The 16,915-nt window shown below is 48.0% G+C and overlaps 1 protein-coding gene across 2 annotated transcripts in view; it reads left to right on the top strand.

The window, feature by feature from the left end:
- The first annotated feature begins 394 nt into the window (after positions 1-394).
- The window catches only part of Tex2 (testis expressed 2), a 109,738-nt gene continuing 93,217 nt past the window's right edge, over positions 395-16,915 (top strand). For both annotated transcript variants that reach the window (XM_028780617.1, XM_028780616.1), the window contains exon 1: positions 395-491. The gene's annotated coding sequence lies outside the window, so the exon portion shown is untranslated. The remainder of the gene's footprint in view (positions 492-16,915) is intronic.

The raw sequence follows: 16,915 nt of genomic DNA, 5'->3' as shown, positions 1-16,915 counted from the left end.
TCAGTTTCCCTCCCGGCTGGAGGCACTTGTTGAGAAATTGCAGGAAGAGGAAATTAAGAAATGCAAAGAACTGGGGAAAGCGCCTCAGTTTCATTGGGAGAGAGAAACGCTTGCTCCTCCCACTGGGATTCCGCCAGGTAACCCGCAGTAATTCGCAGCCGCCCCTTCTTTCCAGTCCGCAGCGCCGCAGCCCCTTTAACAGCCCTGACCAATCACCGGCCGATCCCCGAGGCCTCTCGCGGGCGTGCGGCACTGGCTGGATTGGCCATGTCTGGTGCGCGGCTGGCTCCGCCCCCTCCGCCTGGTTGGGCGGTGGGGGCCGCGGCCGCGGGGCGGGTCCGCCGGCGGGGCGGGGCGGCCGGTGCCCGGGGGCGGGCGGGCAGCAGCACGGCGGCCCCAGCCAGAGCCGGAGCTGGAGCTGGAGCCGGAGCCGCGGCGGCCGCAGAGTACAGGCGCCGGCGCAGTAGGATGAGGCAGCCAGCGGATCCGGGGTGAGCGCGCTCGGGGCCAGGTGGGGCGACGCAGGGAACGTCGGGCGGAGCAGGCCCGGGCTGGGTGGCCCGGCTCCGGGGCACCGGCAGCTCCCGCAGCCGTTGGCGCAGCGGGGCTCGGTACAGCCACTTCCACACTGCCAGGGCTCGGGACGCCGGCACGGGTGGCCCCGGGAGAGAGACCTTCGCTGCTCGGGGGCCGGGCGGGGCGGAGTCGCCCTGGGGCGGGAGGTGCAAGCCAGCTGGTCCCAGCCTGGGGTCCGCGGCTCGGTGTAGGTTCTGGGAAGCAGCATCCACACGCTCGCTAAAGGAAAACACTTGTCACCTCTGTGCGTGGAGCCCCGGCTGCCCGCCGCCCCCTGGGCCACCGTGGGAGAAGCTTGGGAATGGAGGAGCGCGGTTACTTTTGCGCGAATCTGTCAGTGGGTGTCGGCGTCTCGCTTGTTCTTCTACAACTCCTGGTGGACACCGTGAACCGAGGGGTGATTTGTTTGCTTTAAAAGGGAGGCGACGGCACACCAAAAACCGGGGAGATCGGAAGGTTAACAAGTGACATTGGGCTGAGGCCTAACGCTAGCTGCCCCGCTGGGAGCACAGAGATGACGGTAGCGGAGACCCGGGGACCGACGCGGGGACGGGAACCGCCAGCTCCATTGCACCACATGCCACTCCGGAGTGCCGACTCTGCGCGCGGGAGTTGGTGCAAGGGAGTTTTCCCCCCACTGAAAAACGAATTTTGGAAAACTTAGCCCCTCAGTGGGTTGATGGTTACCTAAACCATCAGTTGTTATGGTTACACGGCATCAAATTTAAGGGCAAAGTCTGTTAAACACCCTCGCTCTTTTTTTCTAGAGCTAAGAAACACATTGGCATTAGGTTTCATAGATACTGTGTAAGGAGGACATACTTTTTTAAGAGTTGAAGGAAAAGTGTGAGATCCCTGAGGACACAGGTTGTGCCCTGTTCCCGTGTGAGGTCCAAGTGCCTTGACACCATTGCTGTGTGCTCAATTGAGAGGGATAGTCTTTTCGGGAGCTAGATTAAACCCAAAGAGAAAGTGACTTGTATGTGGAAAATAACAAGGGAAACAGAGGGACAAGTGGTCTTTGGCCCTTGGGGAAGGGAGTTTGAAGGTCTAGGTGTGCGTTTTGGATTGGGGTGACTTGCAGGAAAGTGTATCTTGTATTGACCAATGGTAAATGCCATTTCTGTTAGCTTTTCCCAACCCTTAAACCCTTTCAGTACCTTTTCAGAGTCTTCTAAATAGATAAATGGCTTGAGGCTAAGAGGAAAGAGCCAGAGTTTTGCTGATCTTTGCTCCCTGAGCTTCCTGGGAGTGGACATGAAGGCTTGGAGAGGGGTAGAGGAGGGCTCTGGGGACTGCACATCCTTGCACGTGTTTCTTCTGGGACAAGGAGATTCATATCAGAGCGTGGAGGTGATGAAGTTCACTGACAGGTGGTAAGGACAGATGAGGAGGGGCAGTTAAAAGAGCCGTTTGGGCTGAGTGGTGAGTAGTGAGGGCTATAGCCTAATAACTCCTGTTATTAGAGATTACATTCTTAGACTGCTTCTAGGAAAGGCAGCAAAGGTTAGACCGTGTGTGTGTGTGTGTGTGTGTGTGTGTGTGTGTTTTGAGAAAAGGTCTCTCATATTCCAGGCTGGCTTTAAACTTGTTCCTAGCTGAGGTTGACATTGAATCTCTGATTCTTCTGCCACCAATTCCTGAGTGCTGGGGTTTCTAGCCTGCACCGACACACCAGGTTTGCATGGTGTAGGAATCAAAGGTAGGGCTTCATGTGTGGTAGGCAAGCCCTCTACCACCTCCCCAGCGTGATCACACTTTTATATAGAATAACTGTAGGACGTTATGAACAAAGACATTGCCTAGAGTCAAAAAATACTTATTTGATAACTTTTTATTGAGAGTCTGTGATGTGCTAGCATCTCCTGGGCTTTGTGGATGTGGCAGAGGTGGAGGGAGGAGGAAGGAGTCCATCAAAGTCAAAAACACTCGTTTCCTGAGGCTCTTGACATAAGAAGAAACACACAGAATGTTACTTAATAAAAACAGAGAGGGAGAAATCTTTCTACCTCAGATTACTTTGATTGCAAGCTGAATCTTCAAAGACCAGTTTCTGTGTTGTCAGGTTCAATATGAAATTATATTCATCTTTATGTTCGTTGGCCAGTGTCTTGATGTTAGGCGTCTTTCTTTCCCTTTTTCTTACAAGTCCATTAATTCACAATTTAGGAAGATCATAACAAGATGCTGTCCTTGACTTCTAGGTGCCTCTAGTTTTTCTTCCTTCCTTTTCTCTCTCTCGAGGAATTCTCTCTCCTGTTTGACCCTTAATATCTCCCAGGGTCCCACTTAGGGATTGTTTAGGTTACAAGGGTGTTGAGTTCTTTGATTCTATCCCAAAGCAGAAGCTGACTGGAACTGGTGGGAGTTTTGTTTTGTCTTTATTTTTTGAGACAGGGTTTCTCTGGAACTCTCTCTGTAGACCAGGTTGGCCTTCAACTCAGAGATCCACCTGCTCCTGCCTCCCAAGTGCTGGGGTTAAAGTCGTGTGCCACTACCGAATAAAGGTGAGTTTTCAAGTCATAGCTCTGCCGTGGGGCACATCCCATCTTTTGTGCACAGACTGGTCCTGCAGCAGTCTCTCAGGGTAGGATGATAGCCTGCTTTTATGGAGGAGGAAAGGGGCTCAGGATTGTCTCATGACTTAACCAGGATGACAAGCTCACTGGACACAGAGCTGGACCTCTGACTGTTTGATCCCAAGATGTGCTTTTCCCATTGTACCATGCCGTACCGCCTTTCCTGGAGCCGAGTGGAGATTATAAGAGTTAACACGGGACAGTGTCTGAATGACAGGTCAGGCTTGGCTCTGGCTAATGAGCTGCTGTGCTGTGTCGGTGACCAGTCAGCGTCCGGTGTCCTGCCTCTGCCTGGTGGAATTTGGGGGCGACAGGGGGCTCCTTAGATCCTTAGGAACTCTAGGGGAGAAGTGATCCAGCTTTCTAGGACTGCATCCCAGTGTGTCTGCTCACCAGTTCTGTGACCTTGGGGAAATTGCTGTCTTTGTGTACCTCAGTCTCATCACCTGGAGAGTGTCAGTATTTATGGCATAGTAACACCAAGACAGTGCCATCTGTATCATGGTAGGTTCATAACAAGAGCCAAGACTTACAGAACCTTACAGTGGCACATGTGATCTTTTTAGGTGTGTAAAATATAGTCAGTGGCCTTAGCTTAGATGGACAGTGGTAGTTGATTATTTATAGGTAGTTATGAAGAGGGTTATATGAAGTCATTGAGGAGGGTTAATGAGCTCACTGGGGCCTGGCATACAATGATCCCCCATACCACTTGATGCTGTCAAATGGCAGAGTGAACAGTTAACTGGTGGTGCCTTGAGCATCCAGTAAGTTTCGCCACTCAGAGCCCTGGTGATTGTCCGTGGCCTGGGATCCTGGGCTGGAGGAGTGGTTTCCAGTTTGCCTGGATCTGTCAGTAGATCTTTAGCTGACTGCTGTCCCCATGAGAAGCATTACCTTCAGGAGGCTAATGAGCCATGGGCAGTCGGCTCCCTTTGTCCTGGCTGTTCACTAAGGTTGTTTTTGTCACCTTTAAATCCTCCAGTTAAAAATAGAGATTGATTTAAAAAGACTGGAGCCCCATACTGATGTATACTTACATACGGATTTTAAAGTGACTCAGGGTTATATTTAAGATTGCGTGTTGTTCCTTTTGAAACTCCTTACAGTGCCTCATGGTACTGCATGAGATGAACAGAGCCCTGAACTAGAGCCTGGCAGGCCTGATGATGTCACCTGTGATCCCTGGGTTCCTGGGACATCTTTACACTCCGGACCCTCAGTCTCTTACAAATTGAGAACTTCCTTTTTTAAAAATTCATTCTATTATTTTATGTGTGTAGTGTTTTGCCTGCATGTATGCCAGTGTACTACATGCATGCCTGGAACCTGAAGAGGTGGGTAGTCTCCATGTGGGTGCTAGGAATTGAACCCAGCTCTAACTACTAAGCTAACCCTCTACCCTGAGGATTTATTTATTTATTTACATGTCCCCTTGCTTCCATGCCTAACACAGTCTCAGAGTATCTGAGCCTAGGGGCCCAAGGATCTGAGATACTCAGTGGTTGAAAGGAATTACTTTAGACAGGACTTTTTAGTATTTTGGAGACAAGGTTTTGTATTGTGGCCCAGTCTGGCCTTGATTTTGCTTTTGTTTCTAGAGTAGCTGGGGTTACATGCTCTTCCTGTCATTTGAGAGTTTCATTCAAGACTTTCAGAGTCTTACTTGGATGTTTGTGACAATGTTTTTAAAAGTAGCACTTGGGAGGAAGAGGCTAGCAGATGTCTCTGAGTTTGAGGCCAGCCTGGTCTACATAGCAAGTTCTGGTATAGCCAGGCTCCATAGTGAGATCTGGTTTCAAAAAGAAAAGTAGAAAACAATTAACAATCCATAAGAATAGACTGGTTATTATTTATGCAGAATCGCTGTGTGCTGTGGTATAAACTTTACCTAGTTCAAACATCAGAAAATTATTTTTTTGTTTTATCTGTTTTGGGTTTTTTGTGGGGACGATGAGGCAGAGTTTTTTTTCTTTCTTTCTTTTTTTTTTTTTTTAAATATATATACAGTGTTCTCCTTACATGTGTGCTGCAGATTGGAAGAGGGCACCAGATCTCATTTTAGATGGTTGTGAGACACCGGGTGGTTGCTGGGAATTGAACTCAGGACCACTGAAAGAGCAGTAAACCTCTGAGCCATCTCTCTATCCTGAGACAGGGTTTCTTTATGTGGTGGTCTTGGCTGTCCTTGAACTCAGAGTACTCCTGCCTCTGCCCCCATAGTGCTGGAATTAAAGGTGTGCACCACCACACTTGGCAATGAATCTTTTTTTTTTTTTTGGTTTTTCGAGACAGGGTTTCTCTTTATAGTCCGGGCTGTCCTGGAACTCACTCTGTAGACCAGGCTGGCCTTGAACTCAGAAATCCGCCTGCCTCTGCCTCCCAAGTGCTGGGATTAAAGGCGTGAGCCACCACCGCCCGGCTAAATGAATCTTATTTTAAGATGAGAAGGCTGAAGTTGTAAGAGGTTAAAGAATGAAGCCAGGATCCCAGGACAAGGTCAGAGCTCAGGCTTCTGCTGCCCCCAGCATAAATTCTGTGGTACGGTCATGAAAGTCTCACTCCTTCTGGAACCCTTTCAAGCCACGAGCTCTGGGGGCTTTCCCAGGTTAAAAGGGAAGAGTCCTCTGCTCTGAGGTCAGCTTTCCAGCCTGTACCTGTTCAGCAGTGAGTGAATTGGGGTAGGTGGGTTAAGCCTAAAGAGTAACTCCTACCGGAGTGAGGGGAGAGTTAGGTCCTTGAAAGGAAGGGTTTTCTTTTGGTGAACAAAGCCGTTGGCAGATCACTGTGAGCATAAATGGGACTATTGAGAGATGAACTTGACCTCTCCTGAGGAATCTCTCAGGATGGGAGACCCAGGTGGGCTTTGAAGAAACCTTTGTCTGTTGGATTTGCCTGGATCATTGGTTCTAAGCACTTTCTCCTGAGGAGATTATTGAACTGAGACAGTGAGCACCTCAATAGCTTACTCTAACAGTTGAGGATTGCATGGGGCGAGGAGCTCTCTTCAGTCCTAAGTTTACTTAGGATTCGAGATCAAACACTGCTGTTGGTATACATAAGTAGCCAGTCAGAATCAGAATATACATTTCCTTTGCTGTGTAAAGCTTGCCTAAGCTGGCTCACTTTTATCCAAATCTTAGTCCTTTCTTACACCCAGTGTTGTCTTTTAAGCAGTATTCCTAAAACTGTTAATACTTATTATCTGGGGTTTAAAATAGACAAGTTAAGAAATAGCCTATTGAATGGACCGGCTGAACAGTGGTTTTCAGTCACCAAGCATTTGAATTTTCCCTGGTCTCAAGCACTGTGCTTGGCATTGGCAATCTAATGAGGAGTAAAACAGATGTGGGCTCCACCTGCCCACGGCACCATATGTAGTCTAGACAATAGACAAGCCAACAGATGTGCTGTACAGGCTGTACATACAAAATGGTAGAGAATATGAAATCGCTCCGAAGGAGAGAACAAGGAACTGGGAAAGAGAAGAGAATCTCAGGAGAGGGAGAGAGGTGGGCAGGTGATTGGTGACTGCTGACCAAGGGGCAGAGAGAGACAGAAGAGCAGACAGTGCAGCCTGCGTATGTACCTGGCTTGGGGCAGAGGACAGGTGCCCTCAGGAGCCAGGCAGTGCTTAGGAGGCCTTGGGAAGTTTCTTAACCTCCTGGGCCTCCTGTGCTCTGAGGATTGAGTAAACTCTGAGGGCTGTTCCTGGCATGAACAGAAAGAGAATAGGGTTTTCTGACTCAGCAGTGGGAAACCTGACCCAGACCGGGCACAGGTACAAAGTGGATAGCTGCTGTGCAGGTCTTCAGAGGCTTTCTCAGGCAGCTCTGTGGCTTTCTGCAGTGCACCTGCTTCTGGGGAGAGCTGGCCCTGTCTGCAGGAGTCCTAGCACTCTGTGCACAGACAACTGGACTGGAAGCTGTCACTGTTGTCTGATTAAAAAAATTGAATTACATTTATTAATTTGTATGTGTGTGTGTGTGTGTGTATGTATGTATGTATGTATGTATGTAACATGCACTGCATGTTTCCCAAGCATGCTCACCTGTGGAGGTCAGAAGACAACTACTGGGAGTCGGTTCTCCTTTCTCACTCTGTGGGTCCTGGAGTTTGGCACCTGGAGATTGGTCACCAGACTGGGCAGCAAGCACTGTTGCCCACTGAGCCTTCTGGCCTAGTGTCTGCTTTAGTATTTGGATGTGGGAAGTTGTTCGTTTGTTTGTTCCTCCTTTGTCAGCATCATAAAGCAGCGGCTTTATTCCCAGGTGATCGGATATTGCTGTATGCAGTAGTTTACTGATCCCCTTCTCTAACAGGTTTTGGTGTTTCTGTTTGTCTTTTTTTTTTTTTTCTTTTTTCTGAGATAAAGTTTCTCTGTGTAGCCTTAGCTGTCCCGAAATATCACTATGTAGACCAGGGTGGCCTCCAGCCAGGAGATCAGCCTGCCTCTGCCTCCTAAGTGTTGGTGTGAAAGGCATGAGTCACCACCGCCCAACTCACTGTTGTATTTTGGTATTTGTAGGGACAGCTATATTCTGGTATCATGAAAGCCCACTGCTTTGCTTCTTTGTTTGGTATGGTCAGTAATAAAATGCTGCAAACCCAACCATACAGTAGTTTATGATTTCCTAGAAAGTGTTAACTATGGCCAATTAAGCATCACAGGCTGCCTTGAATTCTTTATATAGCTGGACAGGTCATGAGCTTCTGCTCCTTCTGCCTCACCTCCCAGCTGTTGGGACCAGAGGCATGTGCTGCCTTTCATGCTTGCTGAATTTTGCTCAACTCTTTCTCAGATGGCTTCTTGCTGATACGTATTGGTGGGCTTTCCAAAGAGAAACTGCATGTGTATCTTTGAACTAAACACTCATGTGCTAGGTGTGATCAGAGAGAAGAAACGTCCTACATGCTTGGTGTTGAAAGTCCTAATCCAAAATGGGAACTCATGGAAATCTTTTTTTTTTTTCTTTTTTCTTTTCTTTTCTTTTCCTTGGAAATCTTTATAGCCTTGACTGTGATGAGATGTGATGGGCTGGCGGGGTGGCTCAGTGGTTAAGGGCAGCTGTTGTTGTTGAGGACCTGGGTTCGGTTCCCAGCACCCCCATGATGGCTTACAACTGCTTGTAACTCCACTTCCAGAGCACCCCAAATCCTCTGCTAGCATCTGGCAGTACTAGGCATGCACATGGTGTGTACACATGCAAGCAAAACACTCGTATACATAAAATATAAATACATGAAACCTTAAAACTAAGGAGAGAGAGTAGATGTGGTGTGTGTGCGCATGCACATATGCCTGTAATCGCAGCACAGAGAGTAGACTGGGGGAGGGAGGGTGCATGTCTATAATCGCAGCACTCAGGAGGCAGAGGCAGAGGGATCTCTGAGCTTGAGGCCACCCTGGTCCACATACTGAGTTCTATATGGTAAACTTTTTGTTTGTTTGTTTTTTGTTTTTGTTTGTTTTTTTGAGACAGGGTTTCTCTGTGTAGCTCTGGCTGTCCTGGAACTCACTCTGTAGACCAGGCTGGCCTCGAACTCAGAAATCCACCTGCCTCTGCCTCCCAAGTGCTGGGATTACAGGCGTGCGCCACCACTGCCCGGCTTTTGTTTGTTTGTAAAGAGACAATTCAAGTTGGTTAGGGAAACAACTCTGTAGCAGTGCCCCTTGGGCCCTGTCCAACAGATCTTCCTGTAAAGCTAGACATGTTCTAGAACTGGGTTCTCTAATGGCCGCCACCTGCCATTTGGAAGGTGGTGATGCCCCTGAGAAACTGCTTCAGTTTATGAAATTTAAGTACTTTTAGTTGAGATAGTTCCACATGGTCATCTTAGACAGTGCAAGACCCAGTCTCAGCAGGAAACGTAACTCAAGTAGGGTGCTTGCCTAGCATGTGTAGGGATGGGAGTTAAATTCTCAGTACCACAGAAAAACCCAAACCAGGAACCACCAGTTAGAACCCAGCTCAACTAATTTTTACCTTTGCTCAGGAGCCCAGCCTTTAACAGCCGAGCCATCATCTCTCCAGCCTCGACTAATTCAAGTGTAAGCGCACACATTAGGGTGTTTCCCAAGCTCAGTTCTTTGATACAGACAGAGTCTGTATGGAAGGGACAACACCGGTGGGCTTAGGGTCTAGAGCTGGCCTCAGAGACTCTGAAAAACTGGATTTGATGCTGTGGTGTCTCCTGAACCTAGGGTTCCCTGAACCCCTGAGTTGCTTGTTCACTGTGCACTGAAAAGCAAAGAGGCTAGGGAAGGCTTCTGAAGGCTACAGAAGGCAGGCTGACCCCAGCTCTGGGAGCTGTGTACATTACTGTAAAGGATTTAGAGGCTGTTCCAAGGCAACAGAGGTTGTGGAGGGCACAGGGCATCTGGGGCAGTTCTTTATCCCCAGGGCATACTAAGATAACATCTAACACTGATGGCAGTTTCAGTGACTGGGAGACTGGCCTTCAATTTATGTAAAAATTCTGAAAAGCAGGTGCCAAGGGAGTGAACTAATGAGCCGCAGGGTTTGTGAAGTTGGCTTGCTCCTGGAGGCTGTTGACATTTCTACTCATGGAGACAAGCTGGGCTCTCACCTCTCTGCTCTTTCTTTGCCACTCCCTTGCTGTGTGCTGATGGCATCTCTTGGGCTCTGCACTGACTGCCTACCTCTCCTGCTCACTCCTCCTTTCCAATCTGCTTATTAAAACAGCAGAATAATCTCTTTTAAAAAAAAAATGCCGGGCGGTGGTGATGCACGCCTTTAATTCCAGCACTTGGGAGGCAGAGGCAGGCGGATTTCTGAGTTCGAGAGTTCGAGGCTAGCCTGGTCTACAGAGTGAGTTCCAGGACAGCCAGGGCTACACAGAGAAACCCTGTCTCGAAAAACCAAACCAAAAAAAAAAAAAAAAAGCCAAACACTTAGGCCCCTGGAATAGCTCAGCAGGTAACCAAGTCTGATGAGCTAACTTTGATCCCTGGGCTTCAGACAAGGTGAAAGGAAAGGAGCCAACCCCCGTAAGTTGTCCTCTGAGCACCTCCACACAATAAATAGATAAAAATGTAATAAATTCTATTTATTTATTTATTTATTTATTTATTTATTTATTGGTTTTGTGAGACAGGGTTTCTTTGTGTAGCCCTGGCTGTCCTGGAACTCACTCTGTAGACCAGGCTGGCCTGGAACTCAGAGATCTGCATCCCTTTGCCGCCTGAGTGCTGGGATTAAAGGCTTGAGCCACCACTGCCCGGCCTATTATTTATTTAAATAGATAAAAATGTAAAAAAAAAAATCCTGCTGGGTGGATGGCACACACTTTTAATCTCAACACTCAGGAGGCAGAAGCAGGCAAATCTCTGGGATTTTGAGGCCAGCCTGATCTATAGAGTGAGTTCCAGGCTACACAGAGAAACTCTGTCTTGAAAAGCCAAAAAAAAAAAAAAAAAAAAAAAGAGAGAGAGAAGAAGAAGGAGGAAGATGACGAGGAGGAGGAAAAAAGGTAAAATCCCGACACGATCATGTGATGTCTCTGGGCAACCCTGAAAGACTTGTAGCAGGAGGTTTAGCCCTCTGCCCTCATCAGCAGGGGGTCTGGCCCTCTTGTATTACTTAGGTGTGCTGACACTTTTCCAGTTCTGGATGTTCAGAAACCAGGTTGTCCTCAGGGAACCTAACACCTCGCTCATATTCCTCTTTCTGTTCTTACCCTTTTCATAATGATTGTCACAGGTTGTTATTCCAGATTTTTAATAAACAGCTGCTTTCCCCTCCTTCCCTTCTTATTGAAGAGCCTGAATAATATTAGGGCAGAGAACAGGAGATGGAGAGGCAGGGAGTGTCTGAAGTACATGGGGAGCTACTGGCTAGGTTTAGAGGAAACTCTATCTAGTCCTTTGTCCCAGACTTAAGAGACATTGGTCTGCCGGTTACAAGGATTGGATATGAGGTGGACCCTCTGAGATATCGCCTGGCCCAAGAGGAGAGGCGGTATCATGAAGCTCACAACCTGTGTTTTCTGGGAGTCTTGCAAGTCTGGTTAAGATGACCTCCAGCTGTGGATTTTAAGGACACAGAAGAGAATAGAGGAAAAGTGTAGACACAGACAAGAAGGGGGCCTGTGGGACTTGGTGTGTGTCTTTGTACGGCAGTGGTGACCAGGAAGGAACTTTTAACTGGAAGATGGCACTGAGAGAAGGGCTCAGGTGTCTACAGACTGCTCTGAGGTCGAGCAGCTCATGGAGGAAGGCTGCTTTGCACTGGAAACCCTGCAGCACAAAGAATGGGGATTGGCAGTTAGCACGGGAGGGGTCATATGACTCTCAAGGAAAACCCCTCTGTGAGATTCACTCTGTGGGGCCTGATGGTGGAACCAGAAAGCACTTGAGTTCAATGAAAGCGCAGGAGGAGAACAGGTAATATCCTAGTGAGACTCAGTCTGCAGACGTAAGCAGCAACAGGCAGATTTTAAAACAGGCCCTCTGGCAGGTGTAATTAAGCATTCGGATGTTTGTGTAGGTAGATCATGTAGGAACTCCTCATGGAGAGCTGGTAGGGAAGAGGGAAGGAAGGAGGAAGGAGGGAGGGAGAGAGAAAGGGAGTGACGCTGTGCTTAATAGAACCAAATAGAAAAAAAAGCTGGAAGTGTGTGTGCTCCTGTGTTTGTATTGCACTTAATGGTGCTAAGTAGGAAAAAGCCGGTTGACAGTGGCTGAGGTAAAAGCTGTCTAGAGGGTCAGCTGCAGTGTCCAGGAATGAACAATGTTCATGCAGGCTGGCTCTACCCCTCAAGTCATCAGCTGAGTGTTTCCACGTTATTGTTTCCTTAGAGTTAAAAAGGTGACAATGCTTCCCTTCTGGAGCCAGGAGCCTCCCTGGTGTTACCAGTGTCCAGATGCTTGTTCGGGATGACTTCATGGATATCATTCCACAACAGTGACTCCCTTAGGGGGAGTGTACTGGGGATTGAATGCAGGGCCTAGTACTCATGAGCACACACTGTACCATCGCACCTGATCCAGGTGAACCTCAGAGCGCCCAGCTGCCAGTCCTCCACATCCATTGGCATGCACCAGGCAGACAGGAGAGGCGTTGGTCAGCACCCACCCATCACGGACTATTGTGATGTGTCCTCTGGGCTTCCATTCACCTCATGCTGTCCAGAGTTCAGAAACTCCAGCAGCTGCTGTGTGAACCTGGAGGTACTGTCCTCAGGGGGAATCGAGCCGCTGCCCCAGTGCAGGTCAGAGGTGACACTGAGGTGGAAAACAAGTCAGGGCAGTGGTGAGCCCAGGGGAAAGGAGTTGCTTTGGTTTAATTTCCCAGGGTAGGACGGAGGCCCACAGGGATGGGGGGGTTGGGTTCGATCCTAATGGGAAGGTCAGTAGTAAAGCAGGGACATTCATTTTTTTTTTTTTAAAGGCTAAAACTCCCAGCAGAAATGACTATTGATCATGCTCTGAGCCAGAGACCAAACTCATTTGTTCAACTTGGCTTTTGTTTCCAGGCTTGACTGTGATGGAGGACCTGGCTCTAGGAGGCTTCATAGCCTGAAGTGAATTTTATTTTGGGAGATCTGATTTGTGGTCCCAAAAATCTCTGAGAAGAAAAGAACCCACATCACACAACTTCTGTGTTAGGCAGCAGAGGTGTTTTGGCAGCAGGTGTTGTAAGTCCAAGGCTGAGAATTTCCTGGGGCGATAGTCAAGAGGCCCCTCCAAAGGATGGCCTGAATGAGTTTATAATGCTAGAAAACACATTTCTGAACGTTTTCTGGTTTGATCTATAGCTTTGATGGGATACTGGAGAGACTGCAGTTTTAACTATTTCTGAGCCTAGCTCCTGTAGGCTAGAAGCACGTGGTATCTGCAGTTGACACTGGCTCCAGCTTCCTCTTCTGGGTGGGCTTCCTCCCTTGGTGCTATAGAGGGGTGCTCCAGCCTGGCACTCCTGAGAGTGAACACAGCAGGCATTGTATGGATCAGGTAACGCTGAGTGAGATGGGTATTTTTGTGGCAAGCTAAGGAGAGACCATGTATCTTTAGTGTCATGTTCCACCTGTAGGAGCTCATTTATACAAATGCTTAAGTTGGTATTTAAAGTAAGAACCAGAAGGTCCCATTTCCTAGTCTTAAAGTAGTCTGTAGCAGGTAACAGGTACCTCAGGCTAGGCCTTTAGTCTTTACTTTTGCCTCTCAGGGTAGTGTCAACCTCTTCCAAAGAATGCTGTTCAGAGGGACAGAAGCATCCTGACAGATGTGCAAGGAACCAGAAACTGGCTCTAGAGTTGATGGTTTATGACTGTAATCTCAGCACTAGAGAGATTGAGGCAGAAGGATTGCTGCAAGTTTGAGGCCAGTCTAGGCTACGTAGTGAATCCCTGTATACCAAAAAATAAAAAAGAAAGAAAGGAAAGGAACATCATCTAGTATGTAGCTACTGGTATAACTTCAGCCTGGTTCTTTGAGGCTTGTTAAGGGGCTTAGAACAGATTGTCCTGGCCTTGAGTTAGGTGGGCTGTTTATCCAGCAGTCCCAGGAGGACTGACAGATGACAGCTCACAGAGATAGTAGCTATGCTGAGGAACTGACTGGGCAGGGCCAGAATGTCATAGGTGTCAGCCTCCGGTTTTCTGAATGCAGTGCCTTGATGGCTTGGCCACCACAGCAGCTCTAGCCTTTTGGCAACTTCTGCAGTCATGTACTCTGGAAAGACCTTGAACTCCGGTTCCTCCTGCCTCTGCCTTCCAAGAGTTGAGGTTTAGGTGCCTTTGAAGAATCTTAGAGCAAGTGTTTCAATACCTCGGATAGCACTAAGCCTGATAAGTTCTTAATTATAAAATGGTTAATTAGATTATTTTCTCCCAAACTAATAGCTTATAAATCAATATAGCAGTTTCCCTCCATTTTCTCTTTCCCTCTATTTTTAAATTTGTTTTGTTTTTGTTTTTCAAGACAGGATTTCTCTGTGTAGCCTTGACTGTCCTGTGGAACTCACTCTGTAGACCAGGCTGGCCTCGAACTCAGAAATCTGCCTCTGCCTCCCAAGTGCTGGGATTAAAGGCGTGCGCCACTACTGCCCGGCTCCCTCTATTTTTAAATTTAAGAAAATACTTATGTATGTTTCAGATTTTCAATTTGTTTTTCAGTATTTTTGTTACTTCTTTTTATGTTTAGGAAATAATGAACTGTTTTCTTGTCTGGGCTTGGGTATCCTCTTCTGGGGGTATGGGGCTTCACCCAGCACCTCGTGTCTTGGCCAAATTTCTAGGACTACAAAACCACTACATGAAGGGACGCCATCAAAGCTTTACTTACCTATGTTAGTCAAACATATGTAATGACTTGGGAGGCAGAAGCAGGTTGAAGGCCAGCCTGATCTACATGAATTCCAGGCCAACTGGGGCTACAGAGTGAGACTCAATCTCAAACAAACAAACAAACAAACAACAGCAACAAAAAACATGTAATGAATTCTTTACATCAATTTTTTTTGGGGGGTGGGATGGGCACTATATAGGCCTGGCTGTCCTGGAATTCACTATGTAGACCAGGCTGGCCTTGAACTAACAAGATTCACCTGCTTCTGCCTCCCAAGTACCAAGATTAAAGGCATGCACTAGCTAGACACATGGGTGTTTTTAACTTTAGAGGAGAAGTGTGTCTTTCCAGGAGTAGATGATTGTGTGCGCGCACACGTGGTGGGATTCTGTAATGTTTATCATAGGGCTCACACTTGAGCAGCACCAGCTATGAGATCTCATGTTCTCAGCTCTGAAGTGAGCTGGAGTGACCAGCTCCCAGCAAGGGAGAGAGAGACTAGGTGCTCGAGTCCCCAAGCTTCATCCCAGGTTGGCCTCACACACCAAAATGTCTCTTTCCTGGCTGCTGGCCCCCTCAAATCCTAAAGCCTTTGTAGAGAAAATGTCCTGTGAACTCCGAGCCCCCCACCCCCTTCTCCCTCTGGATTCCTTAGTTTCTTTTGACAGGTACCTGGTTGTCTCTCTCACGGGCTTCTCTATGTTTCTCTCTTTCTTTCTCGTCTTCCTCTCTGCTTTACTGTTTGTCTTTGTTCTTTCTAAATCGTGCTGTGCACTGCTCTTCTGTTAGGTGTAGTTAATTCTTGCCTGAGTTAAGGAGGACCAGGAAGCCTGATGCTCCTCATGGCCTGGCTCTGGCCAGTGGCCCCTGGTCCTCCCTGAGATACCCTGGGGCCTCAGCTTGCCCTTCCCTGCTCCCAGTCCTGCCGCCCACTGTGGCAGCCCCAGCTGGCCTCGGACTCATCCTTGTACAGCTGTGCTGTGTGATGGTGAGCTCTGCTCACGGACATATGCTTGGGCCTTACTCTCCTCCTCCAGTGTTGCCAGAGACAGTGAGACAGTAAAGACAGAAACCGTTGCCGTCAGAAAGACTGTTCTTCTAGGGCATCATGCATGATATGTGCTAAAGCTGTTAGTAGGTGGCAGTGTTGCAGCAAGGCCCTGTCATCCAGACTAACCTCCTTCATCCCCAGATCATCTGCTTTTGCCACTTATGTTTTCTCCCCTAGTGCCCTGGCGAGTCGAAATATGGCTCTTAAAGGGAAAAAATGTTCTTTTCTTCTACTTCCGAGGAGTCCTTAGCCTGCACCCAAAGGTGGGCATAATATCTGGGAGGCGTCAGTTAAGAAACTGGATCTCTTTATTGATAGAGCCGTCTCGTGAGCTGGTAATGCAAGCTGTTGGTAATTACAGAGAACCTACCGTGAGATTCATCTAAAATTGATGAAGAGCCAGCGCTGTGGATTTTAAGTACAGAGGGAGTCAGGGCTTGGGCCTTAATTGTCCAGGTGCAGATGACTTCCTGCTGTGCTCTAAGCCTTCAGCTGGCTCTCCTTGGTGTGACGCCTTCCTCTCATCCAGTCGGCTTACATTCCTACAACACAAACTTATTGTAATGAGAGGCTACCAAAATATGCAGGTCAAATGGTTAGGCTGTGTCCTGTGACCACAGCATGGTGAACGACCTAGTGCTCTCTGTCTGTGATATTTTTGTTTCCCCCCCTTTCCCTCTCCTTTAAAAGGTTTATTATGTGTGTTTTGCCTGAACGTACGTATATGTACTGCATCCCTGTCTGGCCCACGAAGACCAGAAATGGGTGCTGGTTCCCCTAGAATGGAAGTTACAGACAGTTGTAAACTGCCATGTGGGTGCCAGGAATTGAACCTGGGTCCTCTGCAAGAACAGTGATCCCTTCTAACAGCTGAGGCGTCTTTCCAGCCCTGCCCCTGACCCCTCTACTGTCTCAGCAAGTTGCTTCCAGTGTAGAGAACTTCTGGAACTAAGACTTCCCATTTCATTCTTCTGAGCCTCTGTGACTAGGCACATTCCCCTCTCACCCCCCTCCCCCCGCCCTGGGAACTTTCAAGAAAACAGTGACAGGTGGGAAACAAAAACTTGGCAAATCAAACCAATGAGACCAACCCCCTGCTGTCTGTGACTTGGACTCTGTTGAAGGTGGGCCCCCATCACTTCATTCTCTGTGTGTGTCAGCCTGTGCCGGTCTCCAGATCTTACGTGTGCTGTAGTAGATCCAGAAGGCATTTTGAGGCTAAACTCTTTATTTACTTAGTGACTTAGACTTTATAGGCATACTGTTGTATGCTTTACTAGGAAGGGTATCTGCGCTATCTGTGCTTTTGTGTGACTTGAAAGGGAGCTAACTAGTCACCTAAATAGATTCCAGTTAGGATAACGAGTTTGAGATAGCTCAAAATCATTCATTTTCTAA

This window comes from Grammomys surdaster, unplaced genomic scaffold (assembly GCF_004785775.1).
Source record: "Grammomys surdaster isolate TR1022 unplaced genomic scaffold, NIH_TR_1.0 371, whole genome shotgun sequence".
Taxonomy (NCBI): domain Eukaryota; kingdom Metazoa; phylum Chordata; class Mammalia; order Rodentia; family Muridae; genus Grammomys; species Grammomys surdaster.
This window is presented reverse-complemented; position numbering and strand designations above follow the sequence as displayed.